Genomic DNA, 20,373 nt, shown 5'->3' with positions numbered 1-20,373 from the left:
CAGCAACCTTTAAAGACTATGAAAAATTCCCCCTTTAATAACTACTTTAAATACACATATTTTAAAAGTATAAAAACATTCTAATCATTAATGTAACTAAACTCAAATCAAACTCAATTATTTCTGAATCATGATGCAATGTATATAAATTTAACTTAATATAAAAGCTGATTAAAAACAGGCACCAGGCATGAAGAGGTATACAACCAGTAGTAATTACAAATCTAATACTCATTTCCACATCTCTGTATAAACTCATTATAGAATTTAAGTGTATTTCTCTTTATGTTGTCAATTTAATTAAAATTGTTGCTTAGTCCACTACTCTGTGATGTTAATTCATATGAATAATAGGGTTGGCAAACCTTAATCTTTTAATTATGTCCAAGGATTTAATACTACACTCATTCATATCTCTGGTGCCTATTGAGCACAGCACCTAGCAGAAGAGTACATATATTTTAAATGAACAATCCAAAATAAAGACTTTTTTATGAGACTGTTGGCTTATTTTGGGGAATTTTAACAACATTTTCAATCTTATAACTTTTCTTTATTGGTCAGGGTGCTTATTTTATCAAGTCAAATTGTTTTAAAATTTTCTACCTTTTGGATATCATAAGAGACTAAAAATTTGAAGCAATGAACTTGCTTTGATAAACGGGCTTTTAAATTATTATTTCAGATCTTCAATCTGACCTGAGTGGGTGGGCAAGGATAGTATCAACAATTGGAAGAAAGAGAATCCACTTGCTAAAACAAGGATCATATCCACAAATAACCCAACACAAAGTTTTCTGCTATCCTTGGTCACTATCATCTGATAAGCTTTTCCACAGGAAAAGTTACTGGTTTATCAAAATTACCCTCTTGCCTAGATGCAAGGAATAAATTGTTTACTCTATTTATAAGGACAAGAAATGAAACTGTTTCCTTCTCAGTTAAGACAAGGTTGGAGTTTTTTCCTAAGGATGATTTTTTATAAATTTATTTATTTTTGGCTGCGTTGCTGTGCGTGGGCTTTCTCTGGTTGCGGCAAGCGGGGGCTACTCTTCGTTGTGGTGCGCAGGCTTCTCATTGCGGTGTCTTCTCTTGTTGTGGAACACAGGCTCTAAGCACACAGGCTTCAGTAGTTGTGGCTCGTGGGCTCTAGAGTGCAGGCTCAGTAGTTGTGATGCATGGGCTCAGTAGTTGTGGCGCGCAGGCTCAGTAGTTGTGGCCCATGGGCTTAGTTGCTCCGTGGTATGTGGGATCTTCCTGGACCAGGGCTCAAACCCGTGTCCCCTGCATTGGCAGGTGGATTCTTAACCACTGCGCCACGAGGCAAGTCCCTCCTAAGGATGTTTTATTCAGAAATTAGGAAGGCTTCCAGTTATTCAGAAACTAGAAAGGGTCAAGACAGCAAACTATAAAGATTGCTGGCTCTCTCCCCCAAAATCAACCTTGAAAAACTTGAAAAGTGAGAGGGAATCATGGACCTGAGGAACCAACCAAAAACATCAAGAAATCCAGGTGTCAGCTGCTTTGAAAGAGGACTGGGGAAGAGGAGGACTATAGCCTTGGGTGAACAGCAGACACTGATGATGCAGAAAGGAGAGGTGAGAGAAAAATGTGCCTGGCTCTAACCTCCCCCATGTTGCATTAGAACAATTCTTGTCTGTCCCACCAACACAGAAATCAGGAGCAATAACCCAAGCTGCAAGTGCCATGGGGTATAAGGCAGGACAAAAATCCTACTGGGTCAGGAAAAGAGATGAGATCTGTCTTAGTCCATTTGGGATGCTCTAACAAAAATACCACAGACTGGATGGCTCACAAACAACAGAAATTTACTTCTCACAGTTCTAGAGGCTGGAAGTCTGAGATAACAGTGCCAGCATGGTCGAGTTTTGGTGAGAGTCCTCTTTTGGGTTGCAGACTACCAACTTCTCATTGTACTCTCACATGGCAGAGAACAGAGCTGGGAAGCAAACTCTCTAGTGACTCTTTTTTTTTTTTAATGTCAGCTCATTTGGAGGATTTAAGCTGAAACTTTTTAAAAAATTATTCATTTGGCTGTGTTGCATCTTAGTTGCGGTACGCGTGCGGGGTCTTCGTTGCGGCGTGTGGGCTCCAGAGCATGCAGACTCAGCAGTTGTGGCGCGGGCTCAGTAGCTGTGGCACACGGGCTCTCTAGCTGTGGCATGGGGGCTCTAGAGCGTGCAGGCTCAGTAGTTGTGGCAGGTGGGCTTGGTTGCCCTGCAGAATGTGGGATCTTAGTCCCGTGACCACGGATTGAACCCGTGTCGCCTGTTCTGGAAGACAAATTCCTAACCACTGGACCACCAGGGAAGTCTCTCTAGTGACTCCTGTAAGGGAACTAATCCCATTCATGGGGGTTCTGCCCTCATGACCTATTGAATCCTAATTACTTCCTAAGTCCCCACCTGGCACACCAAAGGTTTCAACATATGAATTTGAAGGAGACATAAACATTCAGTTCATAACAAGATCTAACCATCATTTGATTTTTTATCTTCTCCCCTTGCAAACCCCAGACTGGTTGGATTATAAACCATAACAATTCCTGTTCCTGAATGTACAGGAAAACTGCATTTCTTAGCCGCCTTTTTTTTTTTAATTTATTTATTTTATTTATTTATTCTTCGCTCCGTTGGGTATTCATTGCCACACGTGGGCCTCCTCTAATCGCAGCGAGTGGGGGCTACTCTTGGTTGCGGTGCACGGACTTCTCATTGCGGTGGCTTCTCTTGTGGTGGAGCATGGGCTCCAGGACGTGCGGGCTCAGTAGTTGCGGTGCACAGACTTAGTTCCTCCACAGCATGTGGGATGTTCCTGGACCAGGGATTGAACCCGTGTCCCCTGCAATGGCAGGCAGATTCTTTACCACTGTACCACCAGAAAAGTCCCTTCCTAGTCTTCTTTACATTTGAGTCATGTAACTGAGTTGTAGCCAAAGCAGTGTAGGCAGAAGAGATACAAGCCAATTTCACAACTCATCCTTAAAGATATTCTATGAGATCCCCTAGCCTTCTCCTCCCCTCCTGCAACAACCTCGAAAACCACATTTGAGATGGTGGCCTCACAATATAGAAGGAACCTCGATCTCTAAGCCAAACTCTGTATGGGTGAGAAATAAACTTGTATTAGGTACCAACAAATGTCAACAGTGATTCTATGGTACCTGAAACTCTTTAACTGCAAGCTCACCCCATCCCCTCTTCTGAAAATACACTCACTCTCCCTCTCACACACATTTCATTTTTTTAGACCTTGGATATACCTGTTCAGCTCCATTTTCAAACCCCAGATATGGGGAGACATAGTAGACAGTGGCTGTGTGCTGGTTAAATGAAATAAACTGTACTAAATAAGTTCAAAGAACCAAAAACATGAACAGACTATAAAATGTTAACTGATCACCTCCTTGGGGAAATGTACCATAAAGTTGAAAAGCAGACTGCCTCTAAAGCAGGAAAAGACAAGAAAAGAGAACCTCCCTTAGAGAGTCTACAAAGGAACACAGTCCTCCTAACATCACTTTAGCACAGTGGGAATCATTTCAGATTTCTAACCTCCAGAACTGTAAGATAATAAATTTGTGTTGTTTGAAGCCACTAGATTTGTGGTGATTTGTTACAGCTGTTGCAGCAGCAATAGGAAACTAATACATGTGTCTTGTGAGTTTTCCGGCTCTCATACCACCTATGTTCAGAGACATTTTTAGCCTCTCTTACAGAACAAATTTAAAATAAAAGAGGGATCACAGTCATGAATCAACTGGATATTGTGTTCCTGATAATCAGGAGTCTGCCAAAAGGCATATCTCCACTCTCCCTAGAAGAGTTATTTCTCATACTATTCAGAAGAGTATCCTAACTCAGCATAGCCACATATTAGCTGAAGGATAAAACACTTTCTAAACAGAGTTCACTTTCACTCAGTCACTTCCTATAACTAGTTTAAGGCTGATTATTGCGGAGTCATAAAATGAATATTTAGACACCGATGCTGTCACTTATTAATGCTGTAGCCTTTGGCAAGTCACTTATTTTTTCTGTTCTAGGGAACTAAGGAAGTAAGTAGTCACTAAAAATTCTACATTTCACAAACTAGTAAAATTTCCAAAACAAAAATTGCTGCTAGGCTATTATTTTATAAAATAAAGAACATTTTAGCAGAATATATCTTCAAAAAAGACAACCGTTTAAACTGAATAAATTTAACTTTGTGCGAAAGCCAAGAACATTCTGGGAAGACCATGGTAGAAGCTGCATAATTTTCGAATGTTCCCAAATATCTCCACAAAAACAGAGAGACCAGGATAGCAAAAACAAATCCATAAACAAAATATCAAACACAAAACTAGGTAAACACAAAAATACAACAGCAACAACTGTAAGACCTGCATGATATCCAACATCTGTGCAGGAAAGAGGAGAGGGGAACAACAGGGAGCAAAGAGGAGAGGGGAACAACAGGGAGCAAAGAGGTATCTGAGAGCCACAAGAATCTCTATAAGCAGCAGGTATGTTCACAGCAAGCAAAGGTCCTCAACAAGGCCTAAAGTGAAGGGGCTGGAGAAGTCAGAGCCTTACGAACTCTCAAAACATTTGGACAAAGTTTCTTGTACATTGAGGAGAAACTGAAAACAGTCGAAGTTCAGTAGGGAAGACACAATATGGACAAAATAAAAACAAAGTCCAGGAAATTCCCTGGCGGTCCAGTGGTTAGGACTCTGCACTCTCACTTCCAAGGGCCCAGGTTCCATCCCTGTTGGGGAACTAAAAGCCCACAAGACATGCCGCATGGCCAAAAATATTTTTTTTTAATTAAAAAAATAAAGTAAAATAAACTAAAGAGAATATGGACAACACACAAAAATCAGCTAAAAAAATAAAGTCCAGACAAATGCTAGAGAAGGGAATAAATAATTACTTCTAAATAATTACTTACTTTTAAAAATAATTAAATAATTACTTTTCTAAAATAATTACTTTTAAAATTTTTCACAACTCATTTAGAAAATTTCAAAGGGCTTAAAAATCTTTATATTCTTAAAACAAATACACTCGTTACAATCAACTATAATCATTAGAACTCAGAGCAAATCCAATAGTAATGTCAAATGATGCTGGATTCTTGATTTGGTAGAAATCACTGATAGAAAAAAAAAATTAGAAATAGAAATTCTAGGCAGTGCCCAAATGACCATATCCCATAGAAAATAATCCAGAATACACTAAAATAAAATGTAGGAAGAAAGAAAAAAAGATCATCGCTTACATTCACCACCAAAATATGAAATACTCTTAAAATCTTAGTGTGTTTTCTTTACCACTTTTGTTTTACATATTTATATATGTGCAACCAATGTCTACACATACTTGACTTTTTTCACAATATTATATCATAAGCATTTTTCTTCAGACCACTTCAATGGTTGTTTAATATTCCATTGGATGGCAATATCATTGTTTCCTGTTATGAATATCACTAGAAGGAAAATCATTTTGGCAGCTTTTAAAAATCTCATTAATATTAAATGTGGCAATGTTAAAGAGTAGTCTAAATTTTTATCCACTGACAGGCAAATATACAGTCTTTTGTTTTTCATAAAGTAATTCCTAAAATTAAGAGCATGTTTTAGAAGAAAAATGATTCCAAAAAACTTCAGTGAAGAAAATAATTAATTTCTCTAATTTTTAAGGTATATTTACATGTAGACCAAAAGCTTCCAGAACCAGCTATTAATCATATGACAAAATATTTTAAATGAGATTTTACTTCTAAAATGGCTAACAAACAAAAATATAGGCATTTTAAAGATGGGTATGAAGTTTTTAATTTAAACTAAAATGAAAATTAATCACCTGCAAGAAATAAAGGCAATAGAAACTAAGCCACTGAAATCCTAAACTGAGTTTCTTAACCAGTAAAGAATCACAAGGAAACTCAGACAGTGAGTTTTTGTATATGAACTTCCTAAGATACAGTTCACCTACCCAAATGAATTAGAATAATCTTGCCCACTGTGCCAGCTCATGCCACTGAATAAAATGTTCTACTTTGGGAGATCTTAAGCTATATCCCACAATATCTGCAGCGGCCATGCTGGTAACAAGCTGTTTGACATAAATTAAGGAAATAGCTTCAATTTACATTAAATTTAAAAGATAATAAGAGTATTAGTTTCAAGACATGCTGCTTAAAGAAGAGTTCTGCCATACTTCAGAAAATGCCATTTTAAAAAATGAATTTAAATGTTTTTAAAAACTTTAGGTTTTATGTATATGATTGAGACAATGCAAAACAGCATTTCAACACCCAAATACAAATAGTATCTGTAAGAAATTACCATTCAAATTCCTTCCAAGAAGTAGAGCAATAATGCAATTTTTTTCTAATTATGTTATGAACACTTATATCCGTGTATCTTAACATAAAATTACATGCTCTTAGGTCATACTTGGTAAGACATTACTTCCTAAAATCAAAACATTATTTAAAATAAATACATAAATAACAAAATGCACACTGTAGGGGTGAAAAACTTTCCCTTGATCCTCTTGGGATCCCTGGCTGGGCCTGAATAGTAAACTGACAAAGACAGATTAACAAGAGAAAAGCAGACAAGTTTATTTAATATAAGTTTCACATGACATGGAAGCCTTCAAAAGGAAATGAAGATGTGAAGAAAACAAGCCCGAGCATTTTTACACTAGGTTTATGATGAAGAGTGGAAAGTCATGGAAAAACGTTATAGGACAAAAGGGTATGAGCCAAGGGTAGTAAACTGGTGAAAACTTAGCAAGGCCTGTTCGTTCAGATTCCTTTTGGTATCCTCCATCTTTGAAGATAAGGATGTTCCTTTCCTCCAGATAGAGGGAGGGCACCTCTCACATGAGGGTCTTATGACCTGCTTCAGTGAGGAAAGGGGAGGTCTGAGAGTCCTTCCTGCACCTGCCATTTCTCAAAATCCTTCAGCTTTAAAATATTCAATATGACAAGGTATCATATTTTGGGGTAGTGTGTTCTGAACCCTGTCAACACAAAATGAAAATATCCTACAAATTACCCTTTCCTAACTATATATTATTTAGGATCATAGAGCACAGTGAAAAAAACAGGCAAATACTAATCAAAAGAAAGAGAAGTGGCTATATTAATATTAGACAAAGTGAAACAAGAAACATTACCAGGACTAAGGACATTGAAGGGTTTAAATCACTTACAAGACATAAATAATCCTAAATATGTAAGCACTTCACAACAAAATGTCAAAATACAAGAGGCGAAAATTGATGAAAGGAACAACAGGCAAATCTGTGATTACAGCTGGAAACTTCACCATACCTCTCTTAGTAATTCAGAGAATAAGTACTCAGAAAATCAGCAAAGATAGAGAGGACTCAGCATTATCAACCAGCTTGACCTATTTGATATTTATAGACAGCTCCACCCAGCATAGGAGAATACACAATCTTTTCAAGTACACATGGCACATTTACCAAAAAAAGACCCTATTCTGGTCCATAAAAAAAGACCTCAACACATGGATAAGAACTGAAATCATACAAATGATGTTATCTTACCACAAAATAAACCAGAAATCATTAACAAAAAGGTATCTCAAGAATCCCCAAACACTTCTAAATAACACATGGTTCAAAAGGAAGAGTAAAGGGAAATTTTTAAATATTTCAAACTGTATAAAAATGGAAACACAACATAACGAAAATTTGTGGGATATGGCTAGATCACTGCTTAGAAGGAATTTATAATATTAAACACATGTATTAAAAAAGAGAGGAGGGTTCCCTTCTCTCCACATCCTCTTCAGCATTTATTGTTTATAGATTTTTTGATGATGGCCATTCTGACCAGTGTGACGTGATCCCTCACTGTAGTTTTCAATTGCATTTCTCTAATACTTAGTGATGTTGAGCATCTTTTCATGTGCTTTTTGGTCATATATATGTCTTCTGCGGAGAAATGTCTATTTAGATCTTCCGCCCATTTTCTGATTGGGTTATTTGTTTTTTTGATATTGAGCTGCATGAGTTGTTTGTATATTTTGGAGATTAATCCCTTGTCAGTTGCTTCATTTGCAAATGTTGGTGGGAATGTAAATTGGTGCAGCCACTATGGAGAACAGTATGTAGGTTCCTTAAAAAACTAAAAATAGAACTATCATATGACCCAGCAATCCCACTCCTTGGCGTATACGCGGAGAAAACCGTAATTCGAAAAGATGCATGTACCCCACTGTTCACTGCAGCACTATTTACAACAGCCAGGAAGCAACCTAAATATCCATTAATAGAGGAATGGATACAGAAGATGTAGCACATATATACAATGGAATATTACTCAGCCATAAAAAAAGAACAAAATAATGTCATTTGCAGCAACATGGACGGACCTAGAGATTATCATACTGAGTGAAGTAAGTCAGACACAGAAAGACAAGTATCATATGATATCGCTTACATGTGGAATCTAAAAAAGAAGGGTACAGGGACTTCCCTGGTGGTCCAGTGGCTAAGACTCCACACTTCCAATGCAGGAGGCCCAGGTTCGATCCCTGGGCAGAGAACTAGATCCCACGTGCCACAACTAAGAGTTCCCATGCCACAACTAAAAAGATCCCACATGCCATGCAACTAAAGACCCCACATGTCACAACTGAAGAACCTGCATGCAGTGACGAAGATCCCACGTGCTGCAACTAAGACCTGGTGCAGCCAAATAAATAAATATATTTTTTAAAAAGTACAAATGAACTTATTTACAAAACAGAAGCACAGTCATGGATGTAGAAAACAAACTTATGGTTACGGGGGGATAAGTGGGGGTAGGGATAAACTGGGAGATTGGAACTGACATATACACACTACTATATATAAAATAGATAACTAATAAGAACCTGCTGTATAGCACAGGGAGCTCTATTCAATACTCTGTAACGGCCTATATGGGAAAAGAATCTAAAAAAAAAAGAGTGGATATATGTATATGGATAACTGATTTACTTTGCTGTACGCCTAAAACTAATACAACATTGTAAGTCAACTGTATTCCCATAAAAATTTTTTAAAAAGGGGGGGGGAGGACAGCCTCTCATTAGTACTTAAGCTTCTGCCTTTAAAAAAAATGAAAAATTAAGAGAAAATTAAACTCGGAGTAAACAGAAGGATAGAAATGGTAAAGAGCAAAAATCAATGAAACTGAAAATGTGAAATCAACATAGAAAAATCAATGAAACCAAAAGCTGGTTCTTTGAAAAGAGCAATGAAATTGATACCCTCTTGGCCAGACTGATCAAGATAAAAATAAAGACGACATATATTGCCAATATCAGGAAGAAGAGGAGGATATTAAAACAATCCCATAGACATTAAAAAGATAAAAAGGGAATATTACAAATAACTTCACACCTATAAATTTGACAAACTCCTTGAAAGATACAATCTACCAAAGCTAACTCAGTAAGAATAGATAACCAGAATAGCCCTACATCTATTAAAGAAATTGAATTCATAGATTTAAAAACCTTCCACAGAGAAAACTTCAGCCCCAGAGGATATAAGATCTCTTAATCCTCTCTTTCCTGGAAACCTCCTTCCTGAGGAGGCTTCTCTCAAATCTGGACCATTGCTCTCTAGGCCTGCTATATAGCTGTCCTTCCTAGGACATCATTTCACTGTTTTCCTGGGTTGAATTTACTATTTCCTACACTCCAGGTCTTTCTTTCACTTCTTTATTTTGCTAGAGCACAACTTCTGAGGCTTTTCAGGTGTGAAAACATCTTTGTTATAACTCCCATACTTCACTGATTGTTAACTAGCCATACTGCTGGTCAAGAAGACTGACGCTGATACAGTCAATTCTTTTTTCTTTTTAGGTTTTCTCTCTGGAAATCTTCCGATTTCTTTCTTTTTTAATTTTTATTCTTGGTGCTGTGAAATTTCACAAACATGTGCCTATGGCTAGGCTTTTTTTTTTTTTTAATTGAGTATTCTTAGGAAAAGAAACATAGAATGCTGTACACCTGGTTTTTAATGAAGGCTATTTTTGTTGGGGTGATAGAATTTGGGGCAATGTTTTGCTGTTAACTTTTTATTTATTTATGTTGCTTGAAAGAGTGTATAATGGTTATGCATTTATTATTTTCTTAATAAGTGAAAAGAGGTAGTTGTAAAATAATACAGTATGACCACTGTTATATTAAGAAAATAAAAAAGGAAGCAAACCAAAACCGTGTGTTTGGATACATATATACACATGAGGAAATGCATAAAGAAAGGTCTGAAAGCATTCATTCCAGGATTCTACAGTTTCTACAATAGCCACTAAAAGAATTACAAAGCATGTATAATTTCTGAAATAAAAGAGGGTAAAAAATGGAATAATACAAAATATGAATGGATGAAATGATCCAACTACCAAATGCTCCAATTTTAAGAAAAAGATGTCCCACTGGATTTTTAAAAATCCAATTCTATGTACACATTAATCAAAAGAAGGCTGATACAGCTATACCAAAATCAGAAATAGTTCACAGATTGGAGAAGACTCAGGAAACATGACAACTAAATACAATGTGGGATCTGGATTGAGTCCTAGAACAGAAAAAGAACACTACTGTAACGGGAAGACTATTGATAAAATGTATAGCGACTAGTATTGTAACAGTATTAATTTCTTGGTTTTGATAATTGTACTACGATTATACATTGTGTTAACATTAGAAGCAGGGTGAAAGGTTTATAGGAACTATCTGTACTATTTTTGCAACTTTTCAGGAAGTCTAAAATTATTTCAAAATAGTTTTTAAAAAATCAGATTAGACATTAAAACAAACAGCATTACTAGAGATTAAAAAGGAACACTTCTTCATGGAACAAAGGTTCAATTCATAGGAAGATAGACTAACTAAAAAGTTGACTATGCTTCTAATAACATGACTTCAAAATAAATAAGTCGACAATTGACAGAAAACTCCTAGGGAGAAATAGAATCCAAAATTACACAGCGAGATTTAACACATAGTAAATTGTCAGTAACTGACAATCAAGCACAGGTGTGCGCACGTACACACACACACACACACACACACACACACACACACACACAAATCAGTAAGGAAAGAGATTTTAACAACAGCATTAACAAACTTCACCTACTAGTCACATATAAAGCACTGTACCCATCAATTGCAGAAGTTACATCACACATACACACACAGAGTCATACTCATACAACATTTTTTAAAAAGCCAGATACAATCATTTCAATGATTATTCAATTGAAAATATCTGATGGTAGTTACATGGGTATTAACTTTTTATTTATTCATTGAACTGTCCACATATATTTATATACTTCTTTTTTACATGTATTGAATTTCACAATAAAGATATTTAAAAGTTAACTGATCTATATTATTTATTTATATACTCACTTATTTATTTTTTCAGTTTTTCAAAACTTGTTCCACAGTAGCAAAAACCTCAAGATAAAACTATGAAGATGAGAAGCTGGTAAGCTCCAACAGAAAAATAAAACAAGTTTCAGGATCAAGGGTTCCAGTAAAATCATCCCTGTTGTACCCTAGTAGCTTCCAAAACTTATAAATCAAGGGATACTAAAGGCAATTCTCAAAATAATATGTATACATACTCAAATCACCCTAATGCAAAACTGCAGATAAATAAGAGCAGACCACCTGGCTATCTACATCCCAAGCAGTATAAAATCTAAATTAAAAAGACCTTCAATACAGACAATATCTGAATCAGAGGTGCTCGTACCAATTGCCAAAAGCAGTTCTGTGGTAAGTTTGTCCCATGATTACCCAATTTAATGAAACGCCAAACCAAACCAACCTTCAAAGTAATCATCTCTTTATGCTGCCAGTTTTGAGAAAAACAAATGCCTAGAAATTAAGTTAAAACAAACATAGAATAGATAATGGTTAATATTTCTCTTTGCACAAAGGTAAAAATAATATCCTCAAATATGTTTAAGATGATAAAAACATATTGAAACTATGTTTATAAAAAACTTCAAGGAGAATTATTCCTTTTACTAAAAATTTTCTGAAATTAGTAAGAGCACTTTATTGGTTAGCTATTGCTACCTAATAAACCACCCCAAAACTTAGCAGCTTAAAACAATGCACATTTGTTATCTCACAGTTTCTGAGGAATTGGGTGTTGCTCAGTTAGGTTCTCAGTTCAGAGTCTCTCACCAAGGTTGCGGCCACAGTGTCAGCCAGGGCGACAGTCATCTCAAAGCTTAACTCGGACACTATCTCCCAACTTCTGTCAGTGGTTGTTGGCAGGATTCAGTTCCTAGGGGGTTGTTGGTCTGCACAGGCTACTGGCCAAAGGCTCCCCTCAATTCCTTGATGGGTGAGGCTATCTATAGGTCAACTCATGATATGGCAGCTGGCTTCATCAAAGTGAGCAACAAGAGTGCGCCAGAAAAAAGGAAATTATAGTCTTTTATAATCTCATAAGTGATATCCCACCACTTTCGCCATATTCTAATACAAGGTCTAGTCTGCAGTCAAGGGAAAGGGATTACACAAGACTGTGACTCCACAGATACAGGGTTATCTTAGAAGGCCGCCTATCATAAGCAGCATAATGGAAAAAGCAACTGGAATAAAAAGTTATAACTAGATTCTAGTAACTATGGGACTATACACAATCTCTCAAGGCCTTAATATTTTCACTGGAAAAAACTGAGAGGGCAGCCTAAACGACCTCAAGCGTTGCTTAAATTCTAAATCCTGTATTTCTCTACTGTTTCTTTTGGAAAGGATTACCAAGGATTAGAAATACTTGGTCAAAATGCCTCATTTTACAAAAGAGAGCTGACTTGCAGGAAGGGTTAACACAGACAGGTAGTAAACCACCCACATTCTTTTATGCTCAGTGCTCTTTGCACTGTAACGTATACCTTTTGCAATTAATGCCCTAAAACAACACTATCCTTTCTTTATAACAGTCTCAAAATCCAATAAATTCAAAAGGAAGAGAGAATAATAGTACTAACAAGAGCAGCCAAAATTGGATAATGTTGTGCAAGATATCTTTTTCTCTCATCAAACCCTAAAGCTATCTCTGTAGGTGGCATGTGAGATGAAACTGAACTATACTCTGCCCATCCCCAGTCCCAGGTATCTGGACATATTAGTAATAAGGGTATTTGCTGGAAAAAAAAGTATGAAAGCAACAGATAATAGATCATAGCAGAGAAATATAGTCTCACCTTAAACAAAGTAAACAAGATTAAGTATAACTTAAATGAAGTATCTAAAAATAGAAACTGCAACCAGAAAGGGCAAGGTTTGTCCCCACTGGAATCCTGGAATATGGACAGTCCCAGAGGTCAACAATGGCAATGCATGCAATGAAGGCAACGTCCATGGGAGCAGGTACTCGAGGAAGCTAATGACAACAACTGAACTGACAGATATATCCTGATGAACACAGAAGCAACAATCAGGATCTAGTATCATTACACATTTCTACTACATAAATACCCTATTTGCTCCTATATCAGGTAGGGGTGGGAGGCGTTTTTCACTTGTCGGAGAATCCCCTCCACCAGTATAAACCCTTTACCAGCCATAATAATTTGTAATGACTCAAACTCTGGTGCAAATAGTGCAGTGAAAACATTGCATATAAGTACAACTGTTGTGTGTGGCAATTATAAAGCAGAAAGGCATTTGTATTAGTCAAAATATGTGTGTGTATATATGCACACATAAATCAACGCACAACTGGATCCAAAATTTCTATATAAGAAAGGCTTAAGGACCCTAGTGGGCTGGTGGTGGAAACTGGGGCCCAGTGGTTATCTTAAATCTGTGTCTGCATAACAATCAAGCAAGATCATCCATCTTAAAGAAAACATCACATTGATGGAGACTGCCCCAAGCCTCTCATTCATATTAGCATATATCTAAGTATATACCTAAATTCACTTCTATAAGCCATCTAAAAAAAAGAAAGTGTTAGCTAAAAATGTTAACATATTTTCAAATTTTTTTTTGGTACTTTTGGTGCTGAGTGAAAGGCGGGGGACAAAAAGTAAGAGAAGATGAACTAGACAGCCCAATGGGGCATTTAAGGAAGAGAGTATCTCCAACTTGGGCAGGGGTGCCACAGTTGAGTTTCATGGCCCAAGCCACTGACTGTTACTTCCTATATTATGAGCATACTCAATAGGGTAGATATAAATTTCAACCAAGCCATCTCATGATGGAACCGCTCAAAAGACAATATCCAACTCAAAGTATTGCAAAAAGTAGGTATGCTTTTTTATACTTTTACTCAGTGTCGACAACTGCCTGCATATTCATCTCTTTCTTAGCCTTTTATGCAAATCAACAAAGGGTTGTATTTCCTTTCTTTTCTTGCTTCTTAACCTCTTTTTTGTTTGTCAGCTTTAAAGGGATGGGAGATAGTAGGAGCAACAGAACAATTTAGAGAAGTCTCAAATAGGTCTCTAATTATTCTCAAGGTAAAACTGATAAAAAGCAAAGGAAGTATGTTTAGAGATTTGAAATTTAACACCAAGACACTACAGCACACATTACTTAGTACTATTATGTATTTATACTTTTCCAATATAGCCCCATCTAATGATGTCACCAACAATGAGCAGAAGATCAAATGGTCATTTATGAACAGTTATTTTTCAACATAGTAGTGGTTAGCAAAGGATGAAATGAAGGAAGGAAGGAAGGAAGGAAGGAAGTTAAAGAAAACAGAAAGGGAGGGAGGATGGGAGGGAGGGAGGGAGGAAAGGAGGGAAGGTAGGCAGGGAAGCAAGCAAACAGGAAGGCAAAAAAAAGGAAAGAAGGAAGAAAGAAAATACAACAGAGATTGTATATGGCCTGCAAAGCCTAAAATACAGGCAGTCCTAGCTAGGACTGCTATAACTGAAACTCTTCAAAGCAAGACTGCCTATATTAACTATCCAGCCCTTTACAGAAAATTTGATAACCCCTGCCAATGGAGATATCCAAATGGCCAATACGTAGACATATGAAGAGGTGTTAAATATCATTAGTCATTATGGGAATTAGGGAAAAACCCCAATGTGATATCACTACCCACCAGAATGGGTAAAATGAAAAGGACAATGCTAAATGTTTCAACCATGTGCAGGAGCCAAAATTCTCAAACACTGATAACAGGAGTGTTAACTGACAACTAACTTGAACAACTTTTTGGTAGTGTATACCAGAAATACATATTTGCGTATCCTATAATATAGACATTTCACCAGTAGGTATACATCCAACAGAAATGTATACATACGTTCACCAAAGTACTTACAAAAAATGTTCATAGCAGCCCTACTGGTAATACCCCAAAAATGGATGGAATACTGCTACATAACTTGTATAAATCTCATGAATATAATGTTGAGCAAAAGTGAGACACAAAGGACTATAAACTGTATGATTCTATTTATATAAAGTCAATAATAAGTAAATTCATTGATGATGTCAGAAATTGAGATAATGGTTACCTTTGGAAAGGGGACACAAAGTGAGGCTTCTAGGATGCAAGTAATGTTTTTTCTTGGATATGCACACTTTGTGAAAATTCAATGAGCTGTACACTTATGATTCATGCACTTTTCTGTGTGTCTATTATGCTTTAATAATTAGCACACTAGAAACATATCTACAAACTCTATGCCTTTGAAGGAAAATTGTGTACATCTCTCGTTCACTTTTCGGATTTGCCATCATTACCTCTCCCCGATGAGATATCTTAATTCCTGTTACCTTATATAGAAAGGAGCTTTGTTTTAATTAATTCTCTTGGTATACTATTGCACAGGATACCCACGTTTATGTAACTGTCATTTTAGGTTAGTTCCACACTAGATCCCAAGGAGAAACTTTGAAAAGCCAGTAACTTGTTATCGTGAAAGTTATCTGGGGAAGGAAAAAAAAAAAAAGAAAAACCTCCTTAAAATGTTGCTTTGTTTGGCCCTTTGTTTTGGCTCACCTTTGTCTACTACCACTGTGATTTAATCTGCATAAAATGTTCAAAGGAGCTTTTCAAAAAGCCTGTTCTTGTGGAAAGTTTTTTCTTTCTACGACATCCTAATAATGCTGTTATCTTGTGCTTATCCAGTTCCTTTCATCCACGGAGCTTAAAGTACTTCACAAATGACTGTCGGGTGGTGTCACCTTCCAGTCAGCGAAATGTGGGCCCAGAGACATTGTGAACCCCCCAAAATTCTAACAGTACCTTTGTACAGCATGGCTCAGCGTGCCTAAAGAAGCACACATTCTTTGCCAAAACTTACAAGTGTGAGACCTGAAATACAAAGCGAATGAGTGACTCTCAAGGGCAGAGTCAATCATAGCTTGAGCCAGGACCTGAACCCTCCAATTCACTGCCTCTTAAGGGAAAAACAAACAAACAAAAACCTACACCCTTGAATATATGCTCAGCCGCAGAACTCTTGTAACAGGAAACAGGGTAAGATGCCGAAATCACGCCCAGAAAGAAGACCGGAGGACCCCACGATGCTGACCTTCGAGGGAGCCCCATCACTCCCGGCCGCACGGGGCCAACCTTCACCGGGTGCAGTTTCTGCGCGGCCCCTTCTCCAAGGAGGCTACGGCCGGAAGTTCCAGGTCTGGCTTCAACCCATTCCTTTTCTCCAGTCGCCCAAACCTCCCACCCTGCCCGTTTACCTGAGATGCGCCCCGCACCGCCACAGGAGCCGACTCTGCGCGCTCGCCCAGACTTTCTCAGGCCCGACGCGCAGGCACCACGTCAACCAATCGACACTCACTCGGATCCTCCCAGCCGGGGCTCTTCCGTGCGGGAAGGTGCGCTCGCCTGCGAACGTCCCCACGGGCCGCGACCGGGGAGGGAGCTAGCCGCCAGCCGCGCGAGGGGGCCCAAGGGGAGCAGAAGCCGGAGCAGGCGCCGGGCGGGGGCAGGCGACGCGCACCGGGCATGCGCGTGCCGCACCACTAGGGACGTGCGGCGGGGCGGGGCTCTGGGCAACTGAGCGAGCTTGGGAAGTCTTCGCTGGAGTTTCAGGAAGTAAGAAGGCGGTGTTAGTTGTCTCCCCTCGGCTGCTCCGCAGGGCGCTACGGTTGTCAGGTCTGAGACGACGGACGCATTCTGTGGGAGTAAAATATTCTCTAGACAAAACCTAATGTGGTTAGAGGAGGGAAACGGCGTGCTTAAAAACGTGTCATGTGGCCTTAACTTGAGCGTTGTCGAGTCTCCACAGGAGCAGGCGGAATTGTGGTTTCCGGTTTTGTTTGTGTGTGTTTTGGGGTGAGAGGGACAGTGGGGATGGGACCCCAGGGAGAGAAGAGGGCCGTGCTGGGAAGGGATGGTTGAATGAAAAAGGCCGCAGTTGGACTCCAGTTGGATGAGCAAAAAGCAATACCTAGCTCCTAGACAAAGAATGCTTCAGACTAAAACTTGGAGATGGTTAACTTTTGATTTAAGTACTTAAGAAAGAGATATGGATACTTAACGTTCAATATATGGATTCTTTAAGACAAAATGTTGAGCCTTCCAGAATTAAAAAGTTAAGTCCTCAATTCATGTACCTCCCTGTTGAAACAAGAAAGGACTATAGCTGATAGTAATTCAAATGTGGTTTTCTTGCACTACAGATCAGTATTTCTTTTACGAATGTCACGTTAACTCCTTAAGACACCACATAGTTATTGAGCACATACTATGTGCCAGGGACTCTCTGGGTTTGCATAATAAGCAATAATGATGATTTCTTACACATCCCCGAAGAACAGGCATAATATGAAGTGTTGACAGTTTCCCAAGTTACTGGTTAAAGTTAATGAAAGGAACTTACACTTTAGTAAAAAGAGTAGTGAAAAAAAAAAGAAAACATGAAAAAACTGGATGTAAATTAGTTGGAAGAAAATAGGTTATAATATTCACAAACTCTTGGTTATTATATTGTAATGAATGCACAGTGCTCTGAAGAGGTTTTTTGTTTTTAGATTCATGCATTTTTCTTTACTTCAGTAAAGAAATGCATTTTTCTTTACTTCAGTCAAAGTCTGAATCAGATATTTATGGACAATGCATTTTTATTTACTTTGAAATGAATTTTTCTTTACTTCAGTCAAGGTCTGAAATTTGAAATGCATTTTTCTTTACTTCAGTCAAGGTCTGAATCAGATATTTATGGACAAAAAGTACCATAAAAATATATGAGGCAGAAGAGGAGTGATATAGATTGTCAGAATAGATGGCAAGGGTACCCTAATAAGAAAAAATGATTTGTGAAAACGTTTAAGGCCAACTCAAATTTATGTAAAAGAAAGGAGGGAAAGTTGCTTTTTCTAGCTAAGGAATAACAAGAAATAAGGGGGGATAGTGACCACAACACTGAGAAAAGTCAAATAATGAATTTATAGGTTAAATTTAGAGAACATGCATATACTATTTTTTGGGGGGGGTAAAGGTTCATTAACCCTAGTTTTTTAAAACTCATTATCTGGATGCCAGAAGTCTCCAGGGTAAGGAGAAAATCCATGTTTTCTTTCCTTTTAGTAACATGTTTTTTCTTCCATTGTTTTTATTCAGTGAGTGCAAACATTATGCCTTTTCTCCTTAGTCCTTCCTCCAACTTACCTGAGGTTACTCCTTAATGTTCTTTTCCTGAACTTTTCATACCAAAAGAGCTAATTTTTTCTCAACCGCCTTCCACCACCACCATCACTCACATGTACATTTTTCATTCTCTGTATGTTAACAGTTGCCAGTCTACAAGGAATGAAAGGCACCAATTAGAGCTTCTCTTCTCAAGCTAATTATCAAAGATGTTGTCTATGTCCTTATCCCTCCTATAAGTTGGATAAGTATGAGAGGGTAAAGAAAATGAACCTCTTTTTCATTACAGAGAGCAAAAGAATGTCAGATTATGAATACTGTCAAGTTCACAAATATCATCAGCCTCCCACAATGTGCCAGCCACCACCAATCAGTTGTGGAAATGAAATAATGAATAAAAACTATGCACACAAGTAGCTGAGAATGTCATGTGTATTAGTCAGGGTTCTCTAGAGAAACAGAAACTATAAGATTAGTTAGATAGATAGATAGATAGATAGATAGATTTTTATTGTAAAGGGTATCTTGTTTTAATTTGCAGTTCTGAGCTTAATCCTCTCCTGATCTCAGTATCTATTTATCTTCCACCATTCCCTTTCTTATGTACCTAATAACAGAACTTCAAAATACATAAAGCAAAATGTGCTAGCACCACAGAGAGAAATTCACAATTAATATAAAATTATAGTCAGAGATTTCACTCATCTCTCAAAAATTGATAGAATAAGCAGACAGAAAATCAGTAAGTATATATAAGACTTGAACAACACTATCAACCACAATTCTATTAACCAACTTATCTAACTGACATTTATAGAACACCTATTAACAGCAGGATACACTTTCTTTTCAGGTCTGCATAAAATATTCCAAGACAGACCATAATCTATATCATAAATACAAATTCATTTAAAGGGATTCAAATCAAGAGTGACATTAAGAAGATGGCAGAATATGCAACTCCATACCCTCCTTCTCCCATGGAAACACAAACTTAACAATAATACATGGGCCAATTGTCTTTGTGAGAAATCCAGAAACCAGTAAAGTGGGTCCTGCACCCAAGGTTAGTGTGAAACCAACGGCATCAATGCCTAGTGGGAAATCTTGTGGCACTCACTTGCAAGTGTTCCACCCCCAATATAACATGATTGGGAGGAAACCCTCAACTCCCATCTTCTCACTGAGGAGAGAAAGGAGTAGAACACATGTCCAGTGATCTGAATTTTCTAGAAAGTGCCTGAGTGACTGGTTTCTATCTTGCCTGAATCTAAGTATCGACAGGAATGGGTGGCCAGTTTGGGGCTGCTGAGAACAAAAGCAATCAATGTGCCCCGGAGTCCACCATACTACAGACAGAAGCTAGGTGGAAGTCCAGTACTACAGCTTACTACTGCACCACAGAGGCCACAGTACCGGACAGATGCCAGAGGGAGATCCTGAGTAGAAACTGGCAAAGCTCTTCAATTATTAGATTACATGCATAAGCCCAAAGTGGTCACATCTCCAGATAAGGCTTTAAGAGGTCTCCAGGATCTCTAGCTGGATTGATTGTAGAAAGTCCTCCCTGTATGAAACCAGACCACAAAAACTGGAGAGGTGGCTGATTTTTCAAATGCTAAAGTCCCAACAGAGGATGACAAGCCATATAAAGAAACAGGGAAACATGACCCATTGAAAGACATAAATTAAATTTGATACCTACCCTAAAGAA

At 37.8% G+C, this 20,373-nt stretch overlaps 2 protein-coding genes across 6 annotated transcripts in view; one reads left to right on the top strand and one right to left on the bottom strand.

The window, feature by feature from the left end:
* MIPOL1 (mirror-image polydactyly 1) overlaps positions 1–17,021 on the bottom strand; it is a 305,514-nt gene extending 288,493 nt beyond the window's left edge. For 2 of the 5 annotated variants that reach the window (XM_033428397.2, XM_049705940.1), the window contains exon 1: positions 16,748–17,019. The gene's annotated coding sequence lies outside the window, so the exon portion shown is untranslated. Of the gene's footprint in view, positions 1–16,747 lie in introns of all 5 variants that reach the window. The other 3 variants (XM_033428398.2, XM_049705939.1, XM_004269982.3) reach the window with 3 other exon arrangements.
* A 63-nt stretch (positions 17,022–17,084) lies between these two features.
* SLC25A21 (solute carrier family 25 member 21) overlaps positions 17,085–20,373 on the top strand; it is a 534,325-nt gene continuing 531,036 nt past the window's right edge. Inside the window, exon 1 of the mRNA XM_004269980.3 lies at positions 17,085–17,165. The gene's annotated coding sequence lies outside the window, so the exon portion shown is untranslated. The remainder of the gene's footprint in view (positions 17,166–20,373) is intronic.

Source organism: Orcinus orca, chromosome 2 (genome assembly GCF_937001465.1).
Source record: "Orcinus orca chromosome 2, mOrcOrc1.1, whole genome shotgun sequence".
Classification (NCBI taxonomy): Eukaryota; Metazoa; Chordata; class Mammalia; order Artiodactyla; family Delphinidae; genus Orcinus; species Orcinus orca.
This window is presented reverse-complemented; position numbering and strand designations above follow the sequence as displayed.